The sequence below is a fragment of the Chelonoidis abingdonii genome, chromosome 4 (assembly GCF_003597395.2).
Source record: "Chelonoidis abingdonii isolate Lonesome George chromosome 4, CheloAbing_2.0, whole genome shotgun sequence".
NCBI lineage: Eukaryota > Metazoa > Chordata > Testudines > Testudinidae > Chelonoidis > Chelonoidis abingdonii.
In genome coordinates this window covers 96,724,068-96,745,926 of record NC_133772.1, presented here as the reverse complement: position 1 = coordinate 96,745,926, position 21,859 = coordinate 96,724,068, and positions in this window count along the sequence as shown.

The window sequence follows — 21,859 nt, the reverse complement described above, 5'->3', positions numbered from 1 at the left end:
AACATTAATTTAATCTCTCCATCCTCTCTGTGTATCACTGTTGCGCTGAGGAGGAAGTCTGTTCACTCCATGCAGGCAATAAGTGGCAACAGTGTTCCAGCCCAGGCATCTCATCTCCCAGCTGGAGTCCTGGCAGGGAGTTTCAAGCCCCAGACAGTTAGTGTGCATGCTGTGTTCTGCAGCGTGCAGTAGCTCTAATTGCTTGTTGCTTTCTGTTTAGAGCAGCAGCAAATGATTCCCCATCCTGTGCTCCCTAAACTTCCAATCAAGACTATTGATTTTGGTGGAGCCGTGCAAGTATAACTGAGGGAAGAATCTTCAGATATGTATATGCAGCTCTCATTGAAATCAGTGAGGATGACACACATTTGAAGTATTATTTCCAATGATTATTTTCAACTAGAAGTTTATAGTCTAGTTGTTGTTATCTGAATTGCAGAAATCATTGACCAGGGCCTCTGGGTGCCTTCTTTACAACTACTGTTATTACAAATGATAAATATTATATTAGGTTTTTTCTCTTCAGAAATATGAAGCTTTTTTGTGTATAAGGTTTAATTAATTCAGTTATTTTACCTACCGCTATTTAAAAAAATAATTTAAAGCAAATTTCTCACCTATATAAATGTTGGCCAATTCCAAGCAAACTGCACAAGAAACAGCCCTTTAAAAAGGTTTAATTTGTTCTCCTTATGTGGCCCTCATCATTATATAGCTGAAATTCCACAGTCATGAATGGATTTTATCCAGGCGAAGTAGTAGTATTTCAATTTGACAGATGGGGAAACTGAGGCACACGATAAGCTAAGTAATTTGTCAGGGTCAGATATCAAGGCTAGCAGAGCCAGCAATGGTACCTAATGAGTCCCTGCTCAGGGACTTATCCTCTAGACCAGCCTCTCTAGGTCCTTTATACTGTTTTAGAGGAAGGCAGACTAGTAACTGAGAAACAGATAAGTGCTGTTATTGGTATCTATTTATAATGTATTTGAATTAACACCCACTACGTGATAGGCACTTTCCAAATACTGAAGAAGGGACTGAACCTGCCCCAAGGAGCTCTCACTCTGTGGAATGGTAAGGAGAGGAGTTGTGTTACTGATATGGCTATGATCTTGCTACTATCTCTATTGTTATGAGCCTCTGAGCATGCCCACTGTGTACTGCATGTTTCCAGAAGTCAGAGCAGAGTCAGCGTGAGCTGCTGAGTGCTGGTGCAGCTAATAAAAGTGCTATGCCATTTCTCCAAGCCACATAACTCCTGAATAGAGCTAACCAGTTAGTCATTGTAAATAATGTACAAGATGAATTTTGGCTTTCTTCTCAAATATTGTATTCATGAAAACACTCTTTAATTTTTATTTAATCAGCTGTAGAGATGGTTAAATGACATTTGACAAATAATTAACTGCACAATACTTTTTTTTATTAAACCAGCTGTATGCTTGAGTGCTTACTCAAGTAAACATGACAGGCTAGATCATTCCCTCCCTCAAGGGAAGGTTGGGAAGGGCAGTTCTTTCCAGGAAATTGGTGCAAGGATTCTCTCAGAGCTTCTGCCACAGAATGTTGTTGGGAGGCCAGTGTCTGCATCTCTGTGGTAAAGACTAACCCTCAAACATGGCAGATCACAGAGGACCCATGAGAGGTCAGGACCATCCACACGTCTGCAATTCAGTTAAACCCACTTTGGCTCAGGACCCTAATTCTGCTGGAGCTTTGCTGCTAGCCCCCACAAGCACACTCTTTTCGTCATACTACCCCAGGTTCCGTGTGTGTGTGTGTGTGTGTAGCACTCCAACACAGATAATCAGGGCCAACCCTGATTTCACTCTGCACAGTCCTAGAGAAAGAGCACTAAGGATAGGAATGGGAAAGATTTTGAAGCGGTTGCACCTGAGCCTTTCTTCTTCATGGAAGACACTAGAATCTCCAGAGATATGATCTGTCCTTACAAATAGAAGGATAGATCTCATCTTACCTAATTTTGATTTATGGTAGCAGGGAAAAACACTTGCTAACTTAATATATGTCTACACAGGGATTAAAAAAAAAAAACACGACTGGCTCAGGTCAGCTGACTCAGGCTCGAGGGACTCCCAGTCCAGGGCTGAAAAATTGCTGTGTAGATGTTTGGGCTCAGGCTGGAACCTGAGCTCTGGAACCCTGTGAGGGTGGATTTTTAGCCCTGCAGCCTGAGCCCCACAAGCCTAGGGCAGCTGACTTGGGCCAGCCACAGCTGTGCTACAGGGCTTTTCCCCCCATATAGACATACCCTTAGGATCAGGATTTTCACAGAGAAAAAAATACTATTTAAATTTCTGCATTTCAAGACAAGGATCAGTCATACCTATAACATGCCTAGCACACTTTAGGATGCTATATAAATAATAATTATGAAGTAATGTGACCATAGTTAATTTCTCAATTAAAGTTTAATTAATGTTTGTAAAACATTTTAATGTACTTTGCTGAAAGATCTTACATAAGCACAAGGTAATTCGTATTATTAGTTATTATTCAATCCGAGCCCCGGAATCTGAAGACCTCCAAAATTTGGAGATGTGGTTTGCTAAGTCAAAGTGGGAGAACCTGGATCCTGTTGTCAATCTAACAGCTGGCCTTTATTCATATAATGGACAAAACCAAATCTCCAAATTGGGTGAAGGGTGGTGTGGGAGGATTCAAAATACAGATGTGGATCCAAATTTAGTGGCCTGACCACACTGAAGATCTTTCAAAATTTCCTCAATCTATGTTGAGGCAGACTGATGTCTATAACATCAAGTGTAAAAAAGGGAAAAGCTCTTTTTTCTAATTTTTATTTTTTCCTTAAAAGAGGATATTTATTGTTGTATTTATTACAGGTAGTGCCCACAGTGTGCTAGGCTTTGTCTACAAACAGGAAAACACGTACCATGCCCTATTTGTGGCCCTAATCTTGGAATCAAATGTACATGAGCATAAGGGTCTGCCTGTGCAAACCCAATTACAGGATAAGGACCTAAGTGGGAAACAGGTGTAGAAACTGCTCCAAATTTCTGTCTGGTGCCCTATTTTGCTGTTACATGAACTAAATGGGTAATTAGGATAATCTCTGCTGTTATGACATCGGTTTAGCACCATCAATTTGCTGTTATGGGATTAATTTGTTCGAGGGAATTCTCTGAAAATTTAGGGATATTCTCTTTTTTATAAAAATGTTTCCCTTTTTTTGGCCAGTTTTTGTTAGTAAAATTGATTAGAGAAGCCTAGGATAGAGTAAGTAGAATTTTTACAAAACAATGAATGTTCAGCTTAGTAAATTCATGGAGAATTTAATAAAGGAATATCTAAAGATGAGCCATGCTGTCCACAAATAATCTGGGTAGTCAGTGAATCACAGTATCCAGTGGTTTGCAAGTGGCAAAGACATCTCATTGTCTGCTCTGCTTGAGTTCATACACCTACTTCTAATTAGATACCTGCTCTCTACAATGATGGTGGGGTATCTGATTTGATAATGTGTGTTCTCCTTTAGATGCATTCTGTTAAGTATATTGTGTCATGTGGTATTATGTAGCATTCAGTCAATTTGCATCTCATTATGACGTAAAAAAGTACTTTGATGCTAGCAAGCATGATGCAATACAACATGAAAGTTAACCGTTTTCTCCATTAGATTTTTTTCAGGTCAGATTATTATTAGATTATTGACTAGGAAATCAGTATCTTAATCTGCCCCAATTTTATGTTGATAATACTTTTTACTATTTTAAAAATAATATGAGAACTATTATTAGAATGATACTGTTTCTACTACAAATAAATGTGTATTCCCAAAATATTCTCATTCCATGCATTACCTATCACAATCTTTAACTTTTTTCATTTATAGACTTTTATCATTTTATCGTGCTCTCTCTCTGTATATCTATATCTATATTTATATAAAATGTGTATTTTAGCAGCGCAATTGGTAGGCATGTTGCATGGACTGGGTAAGTACAGGTGCTTGTGCCACAAGTGGCCTTTACACTCTATCAAAAGTCCATTTGCATCATCTTTGCCATGCTTTTACACTTCACTAACCTGATGAGGTAGATGCCCAAGGCAATCATAAATATCATTATGCTGAACCTACATTTACTGCTCCTTATTAAATTTCATGTTTATGTGTGCTGTAATCCTGTGAAGTACACCACATGTCTCAACTGGAGTCCTGCACAAAACTCACCAACCATCAATGTGTAAGGATATTTTGAGGCACAGATGAAGAGAAAGACACTGTTAACCATAACATCACAACTACCAGGCAAATAACTGGCTCTAAGTGGGATTTTCTAAATTGCTCAGCGTTGGCCCAATTCTGCTCTCGACAACTCTCATTGAGATGATAAAACTCCAACTTTAATGGGAGCAGGGTAAGGCCATTGCTGAGTACCTTTGAGGTGTGGGGGGAGAAATCACATTAAGTATGTGTATCAAACTAAGCCAATAATTTTCTAACCTATCAGTCAACATTATTTGGCAAGCAGTATTTTGCTCGTACTGTTATTACAGTTCTAGTTACACTTTTCAAATCTTCATAAAATAAAGGAAACTCAATGTTTTAAAGATGCTGGTTAAAATGTGAAGAAACTGATGTTGCCTTAAGGCAGAACATCTGTGTGAAATGTTTGCTGTTATTTTCATGAAGTAAGAAGTAGTTTCCTTTTTGGGCTGTTTATGGGAGAAGTGAGATTGGATGTTTGTGGGAAACTAGGATATTTATTTTTCCCTTGGGGAGAAGAGAGAGAAGCAGCAATAGTACTTGAATCAAAAGAGTCTCTTCATAGATGTACTAAAAAAAGTTAGAAAACTAGTTGTCCAATCACTTAATCTTACAAAACACTGATCCACAGTGTCTTTTGAGCTACCAAGATTGTATTTTCAGTGTGTTCTCCATTAGGTGCATTGTATTAACTGCCTTCTTATTGAATCTTTTAAGCTTTTAAAATATGAAATGCATAGTGAGGGATAGAATAGCAAAATTCTCCTGATCAGAATAAATTTAAGATGTTTTAAGTTAAAAACAGATTACTGTTAACATGAAAAATGTGCAGTGTGAATGCACGTGCACACACTTTCAGTATTTTGGATATTTTGGAATAACTTTGAATTTTAAGAATGGAAATCCTTTGAACTGATTAAATATGACTTTAAAAATAGTTGGGATCATATGCAATATTAAATGTTGTCAACATCAATTCCTTCTGCCTTGAATGAGAGAGAAAAATGCTCAGTTCACTGATGTTGAGATACAAGTATATGGTGAGGATGATACAGATCAAGACAAGTCTGGGAAGAGGACATTATGATATCAAGGCAATGACAAAATTTCAATTCAAATCTATAGAGACCGTATTACAGTGTCAAGACGATGGCAAAATTATGCCAATGTAAGTCTATAGAGACCACTTTTGTATGTCAAGACAATGGTAAAACAATGTTATAAAAATGATTGAGACCACATTGCAGTGTTAAATTATGATGCCAAAACCTTATCATTTCATGTCTATGGAGATCAGGTTCTAGTTTTTAGATAACAGTGTAACAGTGAGATTTAAAGTGACAAATAGGAAGGAATTTAATGGGATTTGTGCTCCTAAATCACTTAAGTATTTTTGAAAATCCCACCCACAATGAACAAATGGGCAGAGCCTCAGTTGATGTAGCTTTGACATCCGTGTAGCTATATTAATTTACACCAGCTAAGGGATCTGGTCTGGATCCTGTTAAAAAAAATGAGGAGGCCAGACTTAATCAGAGTAGTGCTTGATACTGCTATAAATGAGACCATAGTGCAGCCTCCCCCTCTGAGCTGAGGGAAGAAGGATCTGACTCTTCTCAATGCATCTAAAGAACCACATTAATGAGTTCCTTAGGGAATTTTATCTCAATTTTCTGTTTTGGAACTTGAAGAGTAATTGGTGGATATTCTCAAGACCTTCATCTGGGTTTACCAAAAAGTTGGCATTTTCTGTGGAAAACTTGGACAAAAACGATTTTTTAAAAATGTTAACATTGTCAACAGAAAAATAAAACCCCCAAACAAATTTCTAGATAACTGTAGATGAAACCACAAAAATAATTTTCACTATTAACCAGTAATGGGTGAACCATAAAAATTAAGTTAAAATAAACATCTGAATCTCTTCTGTCTAGATTCAGATTCAAAAATTCATGGAAGACATTGCCTCTAACTACGAAAGAAATAATAAGAATGGCATTTTCGTACTAGCATTAGATGAAATTAGGAAGTATAGAAGAAACGTAACAAACAAAACAGCCAAATTTTAATATCTCAAGAGTGAATATTTTCAAAGTCTTAGAAGGACAGGTCTGCACAAAATGGTTTTGTGATCATGTACATTTATGACTATGTAGTTACCTCATGTGCATACTGATTAAATGGTAATGCAGGTGGCTTGTTACGTGTCTAAGGAGCCATTTGCACATGTATTTGCCTAATTTGCATGTCTTGGATTCCATTCTTGCACATAGACCCCAAGCTTCCATTGTAGAATATGTAAACACAATTTTTATTTTGGAGGAGGGAAATGTAAATCTGAGTTGATTTCCTTTAGGTTAACTACTATACCCAATAAGCATGAGCCAGAATTTAAATCCATGTTAACAGATGTGAAATGCATGTACAGTATACTGAGATGAAAATTTTCAAAAGTGACTAGTATTTTTAAGAGGCTCAGTTTTTGGGTGCCTGAAACACCGTGAAGGAGCCTTGTTGTTAGAAATGTTGAGCACTTGCCCTTTGAAAATCAGGTGCTTTAAATGTGTTTTGAATCAGACATCCAAAAATTAAGGCATCTATCAGTATTAATCTCATTGATAATCTGTTACTACTTAATTTACCTCATTAGCTCCTGAGTTCAATATCCCATCTTAACTCTTTCGTATCTATTATTTTATCATATTTTGTCTTCACTCATGGGGTTAAAATTGCCATAAACGGAATAAAACTTTGTAATACTGCAGTATAAATATTATACACAGTATATTTATGTCCATCCACACTGATAAAATACAGATTTCCAAGTTTACATTTATATAAGTTATCCAGTGTCTTGTTAGAAAACAATATATGTTGTGATACTTATTGCGGGGTGGAGGGGGGGAGAAGGATGTAGTAAACATGTTGGAGAAACTTTCAGTAACTCAAACCCAACAAAAGGAAGAAAATAATGTCAAATAGTTCAGTTTAATTTCCATTATTTGTTCTATAATGATTTTTTTCCCGGTATGAATGTAGTGCTCCTGCAAGGTGATAGCTTGAAAGCTCAGTTTTTCCACAACTCAAGATAGATAGTGGCAGAGCACGTGATCCCATCTCAACAAGTCTCAGGTCTCATGTAGGGAAAGCCTCACTTTGGTGGTTCACTTCTCATGCACATACAATCCTTGATTTCTTTACTGGTATTGTGAACCAGGATTCCATTTTTGGTGATGGTTGTATGATTGCAGCCCCTGCTCACTAGAATACAGTGAACCCTAATCTCCTGGATTCAGACTACCAATTTATCCTGATAGGCCACATCAGCCATCAGATAGTTACACCTTTTGTTCATTAAAGGTCTGTGACAAATTCAGACTGGTGATTTAGAGGGTAAAAGGTGTCGTATTCTGTAATCAATGGCAGGAGTCATCTTGTTCCTCTCTTATTCTAAAAAAGCTTTCATCTGAATAACAAAGGAAACTACAATGTTCAGATAGCCCAGAAACTATGGTGATGGGCGCCAATATATATGAACTTGCATAGACAAAGTGAGCAAATAAAATCTAGAGTTGCTACCTTTCTAACTGCTAGTAACTGGACCCCTGAGACCCTGTCTCTACCCTGCTGCCTCCCCCCAAACCCCACCCCTTCTCTGCCTCTTCCCCTCAAGGCCCTGCCCCACCTATTCCCCAAAGTCCCTGCCTCTGTTGCTCACTTCTTTCTTCCCTTTCCCCCGTCACTCACTGGATCATCTCCAGGATCCTGCCCATAGATAGGAGGTGGCCTCAGCTGAGCAGGGGCTGGCACGGGTTAATGACCCTGCACCTCACCCTACCCCCAGTAACCATTTAGGGTTCAGGTGCCATTTAGGGTTGCCAGGTGCCCAGTTTTTGATCAGAGTCTGGTTGAAAAGAAGATCTGGCAACTCTAAATGGCACCTGGACACAGAAGCCAAAAACCAGACTGTCCAGGTAAAATCTGGAGAGGTGACAATCCTAATTAAATCTGAATTTAACAGGTAAATGATCAACTCCAACTCCACTATGTAGGAAAGGTTCAGTTTTCCTAAGAGGTCACTGTATGATTTGACCCTATAATTTTATATTCATAGGTATATAGGAATATTGTTTTATTTAGTAGGGTTCACAGTTTGTTCTCTGTATACTGTGCTGATACAATATTGCATTGTTAAATTATGTCACCGTTAATATCAAAGTATCAAAATGACCAATTCTTTGGTAAATGATAATTACCTACAACATTTTATATTTCTTAATTAGACCATTTTAATCTGGAATTTGACAAAAATGTATATGAAATTCAGTTAATAAATTGGAATTTTTTTTTTAAATTAAGGCCATAGCATCTTGGAAAAAATAACTCAAGATTGACAACTTGGGCCCCACAATTCCATTCATTATGGTTTGAAATGGCAACTATAGTTCCCTCTAAATGAGTGTTTTATAAAAAAGCAAGTAAACTTTGACAGTCCGTTACACGAGCACTATGTCATACCAGTTTTGTTAACGATAAGCACTATCTAATTGTGCAAGTGCCTTTCCTTTTTGAATTACAGGAGTGCTTATCTACCACAATTAGAGGTTACTGTGTGGATAGGATATCTTTGTGGTGATTAGAATTCACAAGGCCATGAGCTACACAGTGCAAAAACAAAAGGTTTATGGAGTTTGTTGCCCTACAGTCAAATAACTTTTTCATGTCTCTACTCAGAGACATTGTCAATGACAGGAGAGTTGTTGATTACTTGAATATTTTAAGTAATATAGCTGAAGGTTTCTTCTTAAGAGCTGCCAGTCTTTTAGAAGAGACTTTCTGGTGTAGAAATGTTTCCCTTACTTTGGAGGAATTTAACAGACTGTTCTTATGGGTACTATGGTGATTAGAATCAGTTGAAGGAAATCCTTCATGGAGATTGTGTTATGGGAACATAAGAATGGCCATACTGGGTCAAGCCAATAGTTCATGCAGCCCAGTATCCTGTCTTCTAACTGGCCAGTGCCAGGTTTTTCAGAGGGAATGAACAGAACAGGTAATCATCAAGTGATTTAATTCCCTGTTGCCCATTCCCAGCGTCTGGCAAACAGAGGCTAGGGACACTTCAGAGCGTGGTTTTGCATCCCTGGCCATCCTGGCGATTAGTCATTGATGGACCTATCTTCATGAACTTATCTAGTTTATTTCTGAACCCTGCTATAGTCTTAGCCTTCACAACATCCTCTGGCAAAGCGTTCCACAGGTTGACTGTGCATTATGTGAAGAAATACTTCCTTTTGTTTGTTTTAAACTTGCTGCCTATTAATTTCATTGGGTGACCCATAGTTCTTGTGTTATGGGAGTTTCTGTGCTACTCCTGTAAACACTATCCTTCACGGCTTTGCATCATCTCACTTGTCCTCTTCACTCCATAGGATAAGATTCTATAAACTACTAACTGTAGGAATCAGAAAGTGTGTTTGTTACATGTGAAGAGTTCCATGATTTCATGGCTGTAGCAGATTCACAGGATGTCGTCTTTTGTAGATCTATAATATTATTTTCAGTATCTTGTGAATATGGTATTTGGGAAGGGGGAGTCATGGATGAAGGGATTACATAGCGATTAAAGCAGATGCTTCACGTAACTATTGACTGACCAGTGGTCAAACAGTGTTTTACACAGACATAGCAGCAATCCAGAGATTTCTACCAGAAATCTTTAGAGGTAGTGTGACTTAGGGGATAGAGCACTGGAGTGAAATTCAGATGACATAGGTTAAGTCCCTCTACTATTGACTCACTGTTGACCCTTAGCTGTCTGTGCCTCAGTTTCCCTTAACTACAAAATGGAGATAATTATACTTATTTGCCTTTCTAAAGCATTTTGAGATCCTTGCATATTATGTGCTAAGTATTATTATTAGCATTATTATTGTAAAATATCAAAAACCAAAGCAATCTTCTAGAGGATTCATTCAGAGTTCTATATTTAAAGGTTTAAAAGACACACACTGTGATCTAATGTATTATAGGAGTTGTACAATAGAAAGAAACTTACCTTCCTGTTTTATACATATTAGACTTTTTCAACATTTTATTGTGCATGCCCTCAACAGCAATAACTATAATATGCTCTACTTGGAAAACTGCCAAAATTTGCTTGTATTTATTAATACCATCCTAACTATAACACTGTTGGACTCCTCTGAGTAGAACATACAAATTGTCGCCATCTCAGACTTTGTTATGGACTGAAATTTTCCAACAGAGCAACTAGAGAAAAAATAACTTACCAATGAGCTAGAAGCTTGTTTTATTGCTTAACTGAAATAAAAGGTTTCACCTTGATGAAACTCTTTGTACTATGCTTGAGTGTCATCTGGACTAGCAAAAAATGTACATGAATTTTCAGGCAAATAGAACTTAGAGAACCCATATGTTATACTATAAACATCAATGCAAATCTGAATTCAGTAAGAGGAACTGCATATCTCTTCCTCATAGACTTCAGAATCAATTAGAGAAGGCTCTGCATTGACCAAATTGCTCTACCCCCTTCAAAAGAGAAGAGTAACACCCAGATTATTCCTTTGTTTCACTTTGTTTGTGAGTTTACTGAGCATCCAAGATGCATGTCAGTGACCAGGACATGGGCAGTCATGTCCAGTGGTTAGAATAGGAGTCAGGCCTAGTAGTTAGAACGGGAGTGGTGGTCAGAAACCAGAGCCCAGTCTTAGAGTCTGAATCAGTGGCCAGGTGCCAGAGCTGAAGACAGGAATCAGAGGTGAGGGCTGGAACTGGTTTAACTGGAGTGAGGCAAGGCTGGGTCCCAGGCAGGAGCAGGATCGGGAATAAGCAGGCACAGGAGCAATCCTACCAATAAGCAAATGCTTTGAACAGCTTTTGAACTGCTTTTGCTGCTGGGCTTAAGAGCCAGTCTGCTGACTGTTTCAACCAATCAGGCACTGTAGCCAGTCAGGCAACCTACTGCAGGCCAGCTGCACCTGTTAGGTTGCCCAGAGATTGGGCTGTGCTGCAGGTCCTGATTCCGGACAATGTGTTGGCTGTTCAGAACACTGAAATCCTCTGTTAGCCTGAAAAGAGGAATAACACAGGCAGAAATGATGCATGCTTTTTCACACTGTCCCCCCAACGGTATATCTCAACCCATAACTAAAGGCGGTGTTTGGGAATCAGAAATTGGTTCAGTTTTCAGCATCAGGTACATTCATTTCTTGATCTTTTTACTGAGTCTTTCAGCCAATGTGCTAATACTAAGTGGTGCTGTTCTTTGAAAGGTGATCTTATCTTGTAAAATTTTCAGAAGTGCCTTAGTGCCTCCTTGACTTTCAATGAGACTTAGGCTCCTGAGCACCTAAGTCACCTTTGAAGATAAGACTGACTTCTAAACCACTTAGGTGAAATTTTCAGATGTGCCTCTTGTGTTGATATATGCTGTTCAGGACCACCAATTCATTTACATGCACTACTGAATAGCCATGGGTGATGGTAACAACTTTCAGACATTTATTTAACTATGCTATGCTGGTGGCCTAAAGGTGGAAAGCTCTTTTTCTGTTACAAGTGCCTTGAGCCATCCAGTTCCCCAAGTGCATGTACTGTAGCTTACTAACATGGATTTCTGTAAATAAAGCAACAGGCATGCCATCAAATTGCATATAGTTATTCACCAACACCTCCTTTATCTCCCTCCTTGAGTAAGCCAGAGATGATTACAAGTATGTTTCAGGAAATAAGCCTAGCAGAGCCTAAAGTGGAGCAAATTCACAAAAGCATCTTATGGGGGTGAATGAGGCATTAGAATATAAATAGAAAATATAGTATCAGTTCTAAACAAATGCTTCAAAGGTCTTTGTGTTCACTGAAAGCTTCAGATATTCAATGTAAATGAATTTCACTCTCGATACCAGGGACCCTGTAGCTTGTGGTGGCAGTGTTGCTTTTCTAAACTTATCCACTTTTTCCCCTCCTAAGGTGAAAACAGTGCTAACATAGATATGCTTTTGCTATGTGTCAGTATAAATGTTCACCGTAGTCGACAGTGGCTGTTAGCAGATTTTATAAAATATTTAATAATATATTTGTATAACAAGATCATGTTATAAATAGAAAACTAGATTAACCTCCACTCCTCCCCAGTCTCATAAGCACACAGGAAAATGATCAGCTTTAGCCCAGTTATTTTGTGAAGACTTGTGGGGAAAAATACAAATACTATTATAAACTGAAATCTTTCATCTATTAATTGATTTAGGTGAAACTTACAAGATTTAGGCATTTGTTTTGGATGAGCCCTCAGAAGTTTAGCTGCTTAATTCACATTTTTACAGCAATGGGTGAACTGGTTTCAATAAAACAATACCTGATCTTTATATTGAGCCAGATCATTTTTTTTAAAGCTGGAAATGTTTAATTTTTCTAACTATTACTTTTCATTTTCTTACTTCTTTTGCTTCCAGCATGATCAAGGATGTAAAGTCACAAAAAGGAGCAAAAAAAAAATATTTCTCTCTGATGTAAGTACTGAAAGTACCAGTACCAGAAACTTCACAAGAGAGCCTGACTTTACAGATGGAAGAGGACCAGATAAAAGTTAATGAAAGCATCCAAACTCAAGGGTGTGTGTATTCACTGATTCATGTGTTTTGTGTAACCCCTCTGTGCCTGATCCACAGAACAAGTGAGGCTGTTACACCCCCAGTTACAGAGCCTGGCTCATTAGTTGAAGCGGACAGACTCATTGTTTTTCATTCTGGAGATCTCGGGTTCAGTGTGTTGGCCAAAATGGTGGCTTTTACACTTGTACAAGCTGACGTTTTCGCCTTAGGAGTAATAAACTCCCTGAGGCAAATTTGAAAACTGATTAATTTTATTTAAGACATTTAATTCAACAGAGCTTAACTGAAATTTCATGAGCAGGTGAGAGAGATTTTTATTTCTTGCTAGTTCTATAGAAGTTTCATCCCTCTTCAGAGCTCTAAAGCAGAGTGTCAAGTTACAACTATCAACAGAACCAAACCTCTGATTTTTTTGAGGTGTCTTTATTACTAATCTTTCTCCTCCTTTCCTTCAACTTTCTCCACAAACCATCCATCATTTTTGCTCCCTTCTCTCACTTTAATTGACATTCCCAAATCAACTTTCAGCTTGTGAATCCAATCATCCCTCTCTGATTCCCTGGACCCAAATCCAGTTAATCCAATTCTGTATTCCTATTCCCTCTTTTGACTTAAATCCTATCCTTAAACCTTCCTGAACTACCAGCTTCATGGCATTGAGGGCTCATCAGTCCTTGGCAATCTTTGCTGCTATTTTCAGATTTTATCTCATGTGAAGTTCCCCCATGAATAATGTCCCTCTAACCTGGGGGAAATCTCAGAGGCATAAACTTTGGAAACAAATATGTATGAAGCAGAAATTGCTTCTTCTGGGTGATATTTTGTTAGAGATGAGCAAAGACAAAGCAACATGCATAAGGTATTGGGGAGGGGTGAAACTTCTATGGACCTAGCAAGGAAGGGGGGAGATTTCTCATCATATAAGAGAATACTTATCCAGTCCTTAAAAGGTGTGGATTCAGCCATGGGCTGAGGTTCTAGCTGTTTTTGAACTGGCTCACCCAAGCTGTGATCTCAAGCTGTCACTATTTGCCAGATATTTCAGCCTTGATGAACAAGCCCCTCTAGCTCACTTGGGAAAGCTTATAAACAAGAACATTTGCTGCTGTTCTTCCGCTGGGCTTGGGACGAAAAACAAGTACGAAAGCTGCCAATATTTCTATGTTTGCTTATTTTGTCTGAGTGGAACCAGTGCAATGACACAGAAAAAGACTCAGAGCCCAGAGCAAAAGTAACACAGTTGAAGTGCTTAATGGGTTTCTTCTAAGAGATTTCGCCAATGACTTTTTTAATAGAGCTCAGTGAACTATTTGCAGCAAAGAGTTTAGCTGAGGGTTTTTGAGCCTTTTTTTCCAGTTTCCAGATGCCAATGGATTTTGTGAATTTCTTAGTTATTGTAATTTTTCAAGCACTCATTGGTGAACTGTTTGTCACAGGTATTTCCTATTCATTACTGCCACTATGTCCACTTCAGTCACATGACATTGTCTCTGTACTGTGAATGTTTGAGTGTAACTATAAGAAAGGGAGGAAAGGTGTGATCTTGTCATGGGGGCAGGGTGAAAGGCTGGGATCACTTTGTGGTATTTGGAGCCATGCCAGGAAGATGAGAACATTTTAAATTTTATCCTTTCCAGAACACTTGCAGAAGGCCTTGCCTATATCATCACTACTTGAAAAATAAGGTAATTGCAATATTATAGGCAGAGAATGGTTTGAACATGTGTCTCATAATCCTGCAAAGCAGTTGTGTGTGGTGGCCCAGCCATGCAGACTGAACCCAGGTCCTTTCTTGGCTTATTTAATTGCCTCTGTGCCAGTGCTATGGCTGTCAGATCTGTGGGCCCTAGCTACAAAGAGTTCTGTGACATAGCCTTGTCCATTTCACTTAACTACATTAGGAGCCCAGTCCAAAATCTGTTAAATTGATGGAAATGTTCCCATTAACTTCAAAGGGTTTTGGGTCAGGTTCTTAGTGTCAGGACTCTGGCCACAGATTTGAAGAACGCAGTCCCTTCCTGTGGTTCTCTGTTGTTGCTAAACTCTTTGTCCCATCCTATGTTTACCATATTTTCCACATAGCTACAATGCCGTGTGGCTGTAAAGCAGTTCCTAACATGCTGTAATATTAAATATCTAATATACTAAAGGCATTCTTTACTGGCCCCCAGTTTTCTGTCATCCATTCCAGTTGCCTGGGTGTCTGTCACACAGTGAATGCATCATGCGTGTATGTAGATATGCAGTACTATTTGGGAAGAATGTGCTGGATTCCTAGACTAGCCTCTATGTGAGGGTCTGGCCAGTGATCTGGGGAACATTTCAGCAAGTTTATCCCTCTGCTGTGTTAATGAAACATTCTTCTATTTGTAACATTCTTTACTGGTCATCCATCCACACAATGTAAAAGGGGGATAGTTGTTGGGGAGGGGAAAGGGATTTACCAAAAGGCCAGATGTAGTGGGTTCCTCCCAAGCAATCACTCATCACGAAACCAAACAGCAACCACCAGACCACAGCAACCACCAGACCCCATCAGCAATCCAAACATTGAGCGCCTAAGCCCCAGTCACCCATGCTTTGGCTGCCTGTCCCCCTTGTAACCTTAGCTGCTAGTAACCAATCCCAGGCATCCACTCAACCAACACAGACCCACCCCACAGCAATTCCAGCCAGCCCATGACTCCTAGCTATGCCAGCACCCACACAACAAACCCCCAGCTTCATCCTCAGCTACTGCACCAGCCAGAGTTGCCAAGTTTTGTTTCAATACGAAAAAATAACACTTTCACTCTTTTACTTTTTTTTCCAACTGGGAAAAGGAGGCGAAAAGTAAAAGAAAAACATGATGGGATCAAAAACCATTTTTTTTATTTGGCCCTCTTTCTTCTAGTGGGGTAAAAATATTAGGCTTATGGATTTTTTTTCTGCATCAAAATAAAATAAATTTTCATAAAAAATGAAAAAAGGAAAATTTCAAATGAAGACTAAAAAATTAGAAAGACGAACATTTTTTAAGACATATTAAACTTTTTTCTACTAGTGCTTCCTTGTGGATGTACTCTTAATCTCCCATATAACTAGAGCTGTGTGAACAACGGATTTGGCGTTTCATTGGCAATTCTAAAAGAATGAAAAAAAAGTAGAGGGTCAAACCGAAAATGATTTTTTTAAAAATTGTTGACAAACAGAAAAGTTAAAAAAAAAAAAAAAAAAAAAAAGAAAAAAGAAAAGAAAAGGGGAAAAAAAGGGCTCAAATAAAAGGCTTAATTTGACCACAGATGAAATGTTTCATTTTGATTTGGAACGTCTTTGACATCACTGAATTTTTTTAAATTAAATTGAAGGAAATTTCTAAACAAAAAATTATTTTGACCCAAAAAATTGAAATGTTTCATTTTACATTTTTAAATCAAATGTTTAATTTTTTATAATTTTCTTTCCTACCACAAACAATTTGGTGAAACTGACATGAATTAGTGAAATGTTTTGGTATTGCTGAATGCCTCTTTCACCAAAAAAACAAGCTTACGTATAACTATGTTTGAAAAGATTAGATTTTTATCAGTAAATGTCGGTTTCACTGTACATACACAAACTGAAGAAAAAATATTTCCGTCAATAATAACTGAAATTTACAGATAGGCAAAGTAAGACACATGCTGCTTGAGAACTTAGAAGAGTTTGATTTAAGGATATTTACTGTGTATATTTTGACTTGTGATGTTACAATTGGTATTTTAATGGTTATAGAACTTTAATTTTTTGAATATCATCTGTCATTAAATGATGACTGTCTGACCCCCTATAGTCTGACCTCCTTGTAATTTCCCACAACTGTGAAAACTGAAATCAATAAAAATTGGGGGGAGGGGGAGATGTGTAAGAGGCATAATTTTGAGTAACTGTGAATATTTGCTTAAAACAAACATTGATATTATCCACTGAAATTATTGATTTTTTTATATACGTCAGTTGAGCGTACATATAACTTCCCCAGTAGTACCGTTCAAATAAATGTTAAGGACTGACAACATCACCAGTTTGAGCAGGGGGGCAGGAAGAGGGGAAGAAAATTTAATGGAATTGGTACTTCTCTTCCTGTGTGCATGGACAGAACCTTGGCTTAGCTTTACTGACTGCAATTGATGGAGAAGTAGTCTGCTACCAATGTTGGCCAACAGCAGGTTAATTCCCTGCTGGAACAAGAGGGGGAAAACCAGGAGAGAATTGTGATTCCCTAGACTGCCCCTACTATATGTCATCCATGCTTATGGAAAAGAAAGAAACTGACAGAATAATTTGCCCAAACCTTGATTCTATTACTACTTTATTGGTTGTCTTTTGAAAGTCCTTTTCGTTTTCACAGCAATATAATAGCAACAAAATGGGCCTGAAAACCAACTGATAAAGGAGAACAATGATATATTCTAAGGTTAAATTGTCCATCTTTGCCTGAATATCAAGGACTCCCCTATATCTGTGTTAGGTTGAACCTATAGAAGGTTATCCTAGGTTCCTTGGCACTGGCAGCCTTATAACTGAGATATATTTTCACCTGTCAAAAAATCAATAAAATATACAGTACTTAATCTTTAAATGTTTCACTATTAGAATCATTTTCTGATCTCTCTGGATTAATGCATCATAAAATAGAACATTCAATTTTACATGAATAAATTAAGTGTTTTTCAACTTACAGTAATGAGGTAGTATTGGCTCATACAACTTTATGAACTGGTTGGTATTCATGTATTGTTATCTGTGAAGATATCTTACTTTGTTCTCTGCAGTCGTTCATCAGACAAAACTATTGATTTCATTGGCAGTTCTGCCTGAGCAAGGACTGCAGATGCGACCCTTGATTATCTGCTTATTTTTAGCCTGGAATAATTTCATGCATTAATTGGTTTCCCAGCAATCTTTCTGATTCTTTTCATGATGCCAGTTGCTTCCTAGTGTTACAGAAAAGAGGACACACATTGTGAGATGGTCATGTTAATTGCTCTCTGTTTCCTGAAAAGTCACACAGAAAGTGTTCCTCTTAAACAAGGTAGCAGCAGATTCCAGACATACATTTTATGAGCACGCAAAGGGAAGAAGTTAACATGCTATGTTGTGAAGTTTAATGGCAAAGATCTGTCAAACAATTTAGAAACAATTCATGTCAATAATTATGTGACTGCTTGAAATGAATACAAAGTTTACAGTTGGGTATGAGGGAGGGCACTACATAAAGTTTCCCCAAAACAAATATCTTTTTAGGTAGGTGAGTCCCATAAAATGGTTTACTTCTGAAGCAACTGATTTCCAACAAAGAGAAATGGGTTATGCTCTCAAGGATGATATAGTATTCATGTAAAGGAAGGGTGGTCAGGTGGTTTGGGCCCTCATTTGGGAGTCAGATAATCAGGGTTTTGGTTCCAGTTCTGTCACAGACTTCCTATGACAAGTCCTTAAAGTAGCCTCTGATTTTGCAATCATTATGTAGAGGATGAATTTTTATTAATTTGTATCCATGTCAGTTTATACTTAGCTGTAAATAGAAAAATACTTGGGTCAATGACAATGACTGTGGAATCATTAGAAACTCAAAATAAATCCCTGAGAGTGGGCAACTGAAATAAAACATGGGTACTGTTGGTCTAATTATTTCTAGCCATCCTTGTTTTGACTTGCCAATACATCCCCGTAGTCTGTATCAGACCAAAATGTGATCAAAACTAGAGTGACTTGCCTGAGTATAAATGTGATTCACGCAGAGAAAGTTGTAAAATAGAGGGGAATGGTGGCAATGGCTGAACTGCTAACAATTACAGTCATTTGATTTGAGTGATACTGTGGATTGTTGTTTATTTTTTTCTACTTCTCCTCTACCTGCCTCCTAGTGTCAAAAGAGGAGGTTCTCGTTTCTTTCGCACTAATCATCTCTGACATGCTGTTGGCAACCTTATCCTTCTGGTTCTTTCACTTGTATTCTAGAACACATTCACCTCATGGGAGAAAAGCAAACATGATGTCTTTAAAAAAGAAATCTAAAAATATAGCTAGGAGATACTTCTCTGTATTCAGTGCCTTGGCATCTGTTCTGTATATAGGATTTCTTTTACCCAGGCACTTAGCAATGTCTAAATGGGTTACCTAATGTAAAAAGTAGTAAAAGGGATAATTTAAGATAGTGGTACTAGGATGAAATTATGAAAAGGTAAATGTAACCTATCATGAGGGTTTGTAATGGTGAGATCTATGAAAATGTGCAAAATATGTTTATAGAATGATGGGAGGCACACTGCCAGCAACACAGAATTAGAAAATAAAGTATATAGAGTAATCTAGTATTGCCAGAGGAATGAACTCGATGGCTTAACAGGTCCCTCAATTCTCACAATGTGAAGTAGGCAGAGAAATGTAATTATTTCCCTATACAAATAGGGAAAGTGAGGCAGAGCAAAGGCTTGATCAGCGTCACAGAAGAAATAATTCTCACAGTCAGGATTAGAATCCAGAAATATGTTCAGTTCACTAAACTAGCCCTCTCTTTAAAAAATAAGTCTAGAAATTGCATCAAATCTTGATATGGTAAGATTTTAAAAAAGGATAATGGGTAAAATCCTGACTTCACTGAAGTCAATGGGAGTGTTTCCTTTGACTTCAGTTGAATCAGGATTTCCCACTGTAATATAAATTGTGGTCTGCTCCTTAAACTCTTACACAGGCAACTCTTTTGCACGTTGGCTTAAATGGAATTTTACTTGCATTTAGCCCACAAGATCATACCCTTCAACTCCTTCTTCCACATTACATTTTTGTTGAATAAAAGGATGTTTGTTTTTTTCTCTTGGCATAGTTTTGCTTTACTGAGGTTTTTAATGAACAATACAGCGAGGCTGGCTTGAAACATTTACGTGTAGTTTGTTTGTGTCCTGCTTTCCTACTTGTTTATGTTCATTCAGAGAACATGTTGACAGTACAGCGAAGACTGATGCATTCACAAAATAGTCATTAAGTACTGCTTTTTTGAAGAATACCTCTCTATAGAATTCTGCTTCTAAAGAGGATAATAATCTTCTGGGTAGCAGGTGTGTGTGTGTGTGTGTGTCTGTGTGTGTCTGTGTGTGTGTGTATAGAATTTAGAATTTGTTGACTTCATACAACTATATATTATTTTATATATAGAACTACCTTTGAATCTATGTTGATTTATCCCATGAACATAAATTTATTCATTTGTATTATTTTGCACACCTATAACTTATTTTCCTTATGAGAGTGTGTGGCTATAACTGATCTGAAACATTTTACTTTGCCAGGGGAAAATAAAAGCCAAACCGGAAAAAGAAATTGATCTATATAAATAAATGATTCTGCCCTCCCATCCCTTCTATCCTCTTTCCCCCTCCTCCAAACTCAAACACGGGACTGGTTTCTGCACTGTCTTGCACCTCATGTAATCACATACGCTCATGCCAAGTAAGCACGAAGATCATTCTGCTGAGCGAGTAGAAGGAGCTGAGTCTGACCTCCTCTTTGTAGGGGGAATCATTTTGCTGGAAAGGCTAGAAAGAGCCTTTTAGGCAGAAACATAATTTGGAATCGTGTCATCTCCATCACAGGAACAACAGATGCTTCCTCCCAGTTGTCTGCAGTCTCTTTCCTACTGGGCAGGTCTTGTATCTAGATAAGCTGCTTTCCGGGTACTCCAGCAGAAGGTTCATGGCCCAGTAGCAACCATGCTGTACAATCTGGAGACAGGGCCACAGTAGAATGACCCCAGACTTTGGTGGACTTGGAGCCCATGCAATGCAAATCCACAATGGGGAGACTGAGTAAGCTTCTGAAGGAGCACAGAACGCTTCACCTCTCTGCCAGGAGAAGGACGCATCAGGAATCAGTAGGGACATGTGTCATAAATAGATAGCTAAGGGTTAATGTTTCTTTTACCTGTAAAGGGTTAACAAAGGGAACCAAACACCTGACCAGAGGACCAATCAGGAAACTGGATTTTTCAAAGTCAGGGAGGGAATTTTTGGGGTCTGAGTCTTTTGTCTGTCTCTCAGCTATGAGAAGGTTCTTTCTATCTTCTAATCTTCTGTTTCCAAATTGTAAGTACAGGTAGAAAAACAATATAGGCTTTTATGTTGTTTTGGTTGTATTTACATGTGTGTTTTGCTGGAATGTTTCAAATTGGATATCTTTTATAATCAGACTGTTTATTCTTATTTTTCTTATAAGCAATAGCCTTGTATGGTCACTTGATACAGAGATTATGTTCATGTCTTTTTCTTTCTTTTTTATATAAAGTTTTCTTTTTAAGACTTGTTTGAGTTTTTTCTCTCTGGGTAGGCTAAGGAACGGAGGAAAGGGGAATTCTCTTTGTGTTAGATCTACGGAGGGTGAAGCTCTGTAGCACCAGGGAATTTGTGGGAGGGGAGAAGAGAGATAAAATCATTTCTGTTTCCTTGTATTAGGGGTTTGTCTCTTTGTGGAAGAGAGGAGACATGCTTCTTGGTATTGTGATGTAAAGAGATTGCATCAGTAACTCTCAGGTTAGCCCAGAGAGGAAAGTCTGGGTGGGAGAGAGAGGGGGGAAGGGAAGTGGGTTATTTCCCTTTGTGGTAAGACTCAGGACCTCTAAGTCTTGGGGTCCCCCAGGGAAAGTTTGGGGGACCAGAGCGAGGCAGGCGCTGTAATTCCTGTCTGGTGGCAGCGAGATAAGATCCAAGCTGGTAATTAAGCTTGGAGGTTCATGCTAGGCACCCAGATTTCTGGACGTTAAGGTCCAGATTTGGGAGTTAGGCTTATGATATGGTGGCAGCGGTGGGATGCATCCTTGGCTGCCTGTTCCATCAGGAATCAGAGGGACATGGAATGCAGACATAAGGGACGGGAGGAGGGAGTGCTGCTGAAAACACAAAGGGAAGAAATCCCTCCCTCTAAAGTCAATTACATACAGGCTATACAGAAGTTA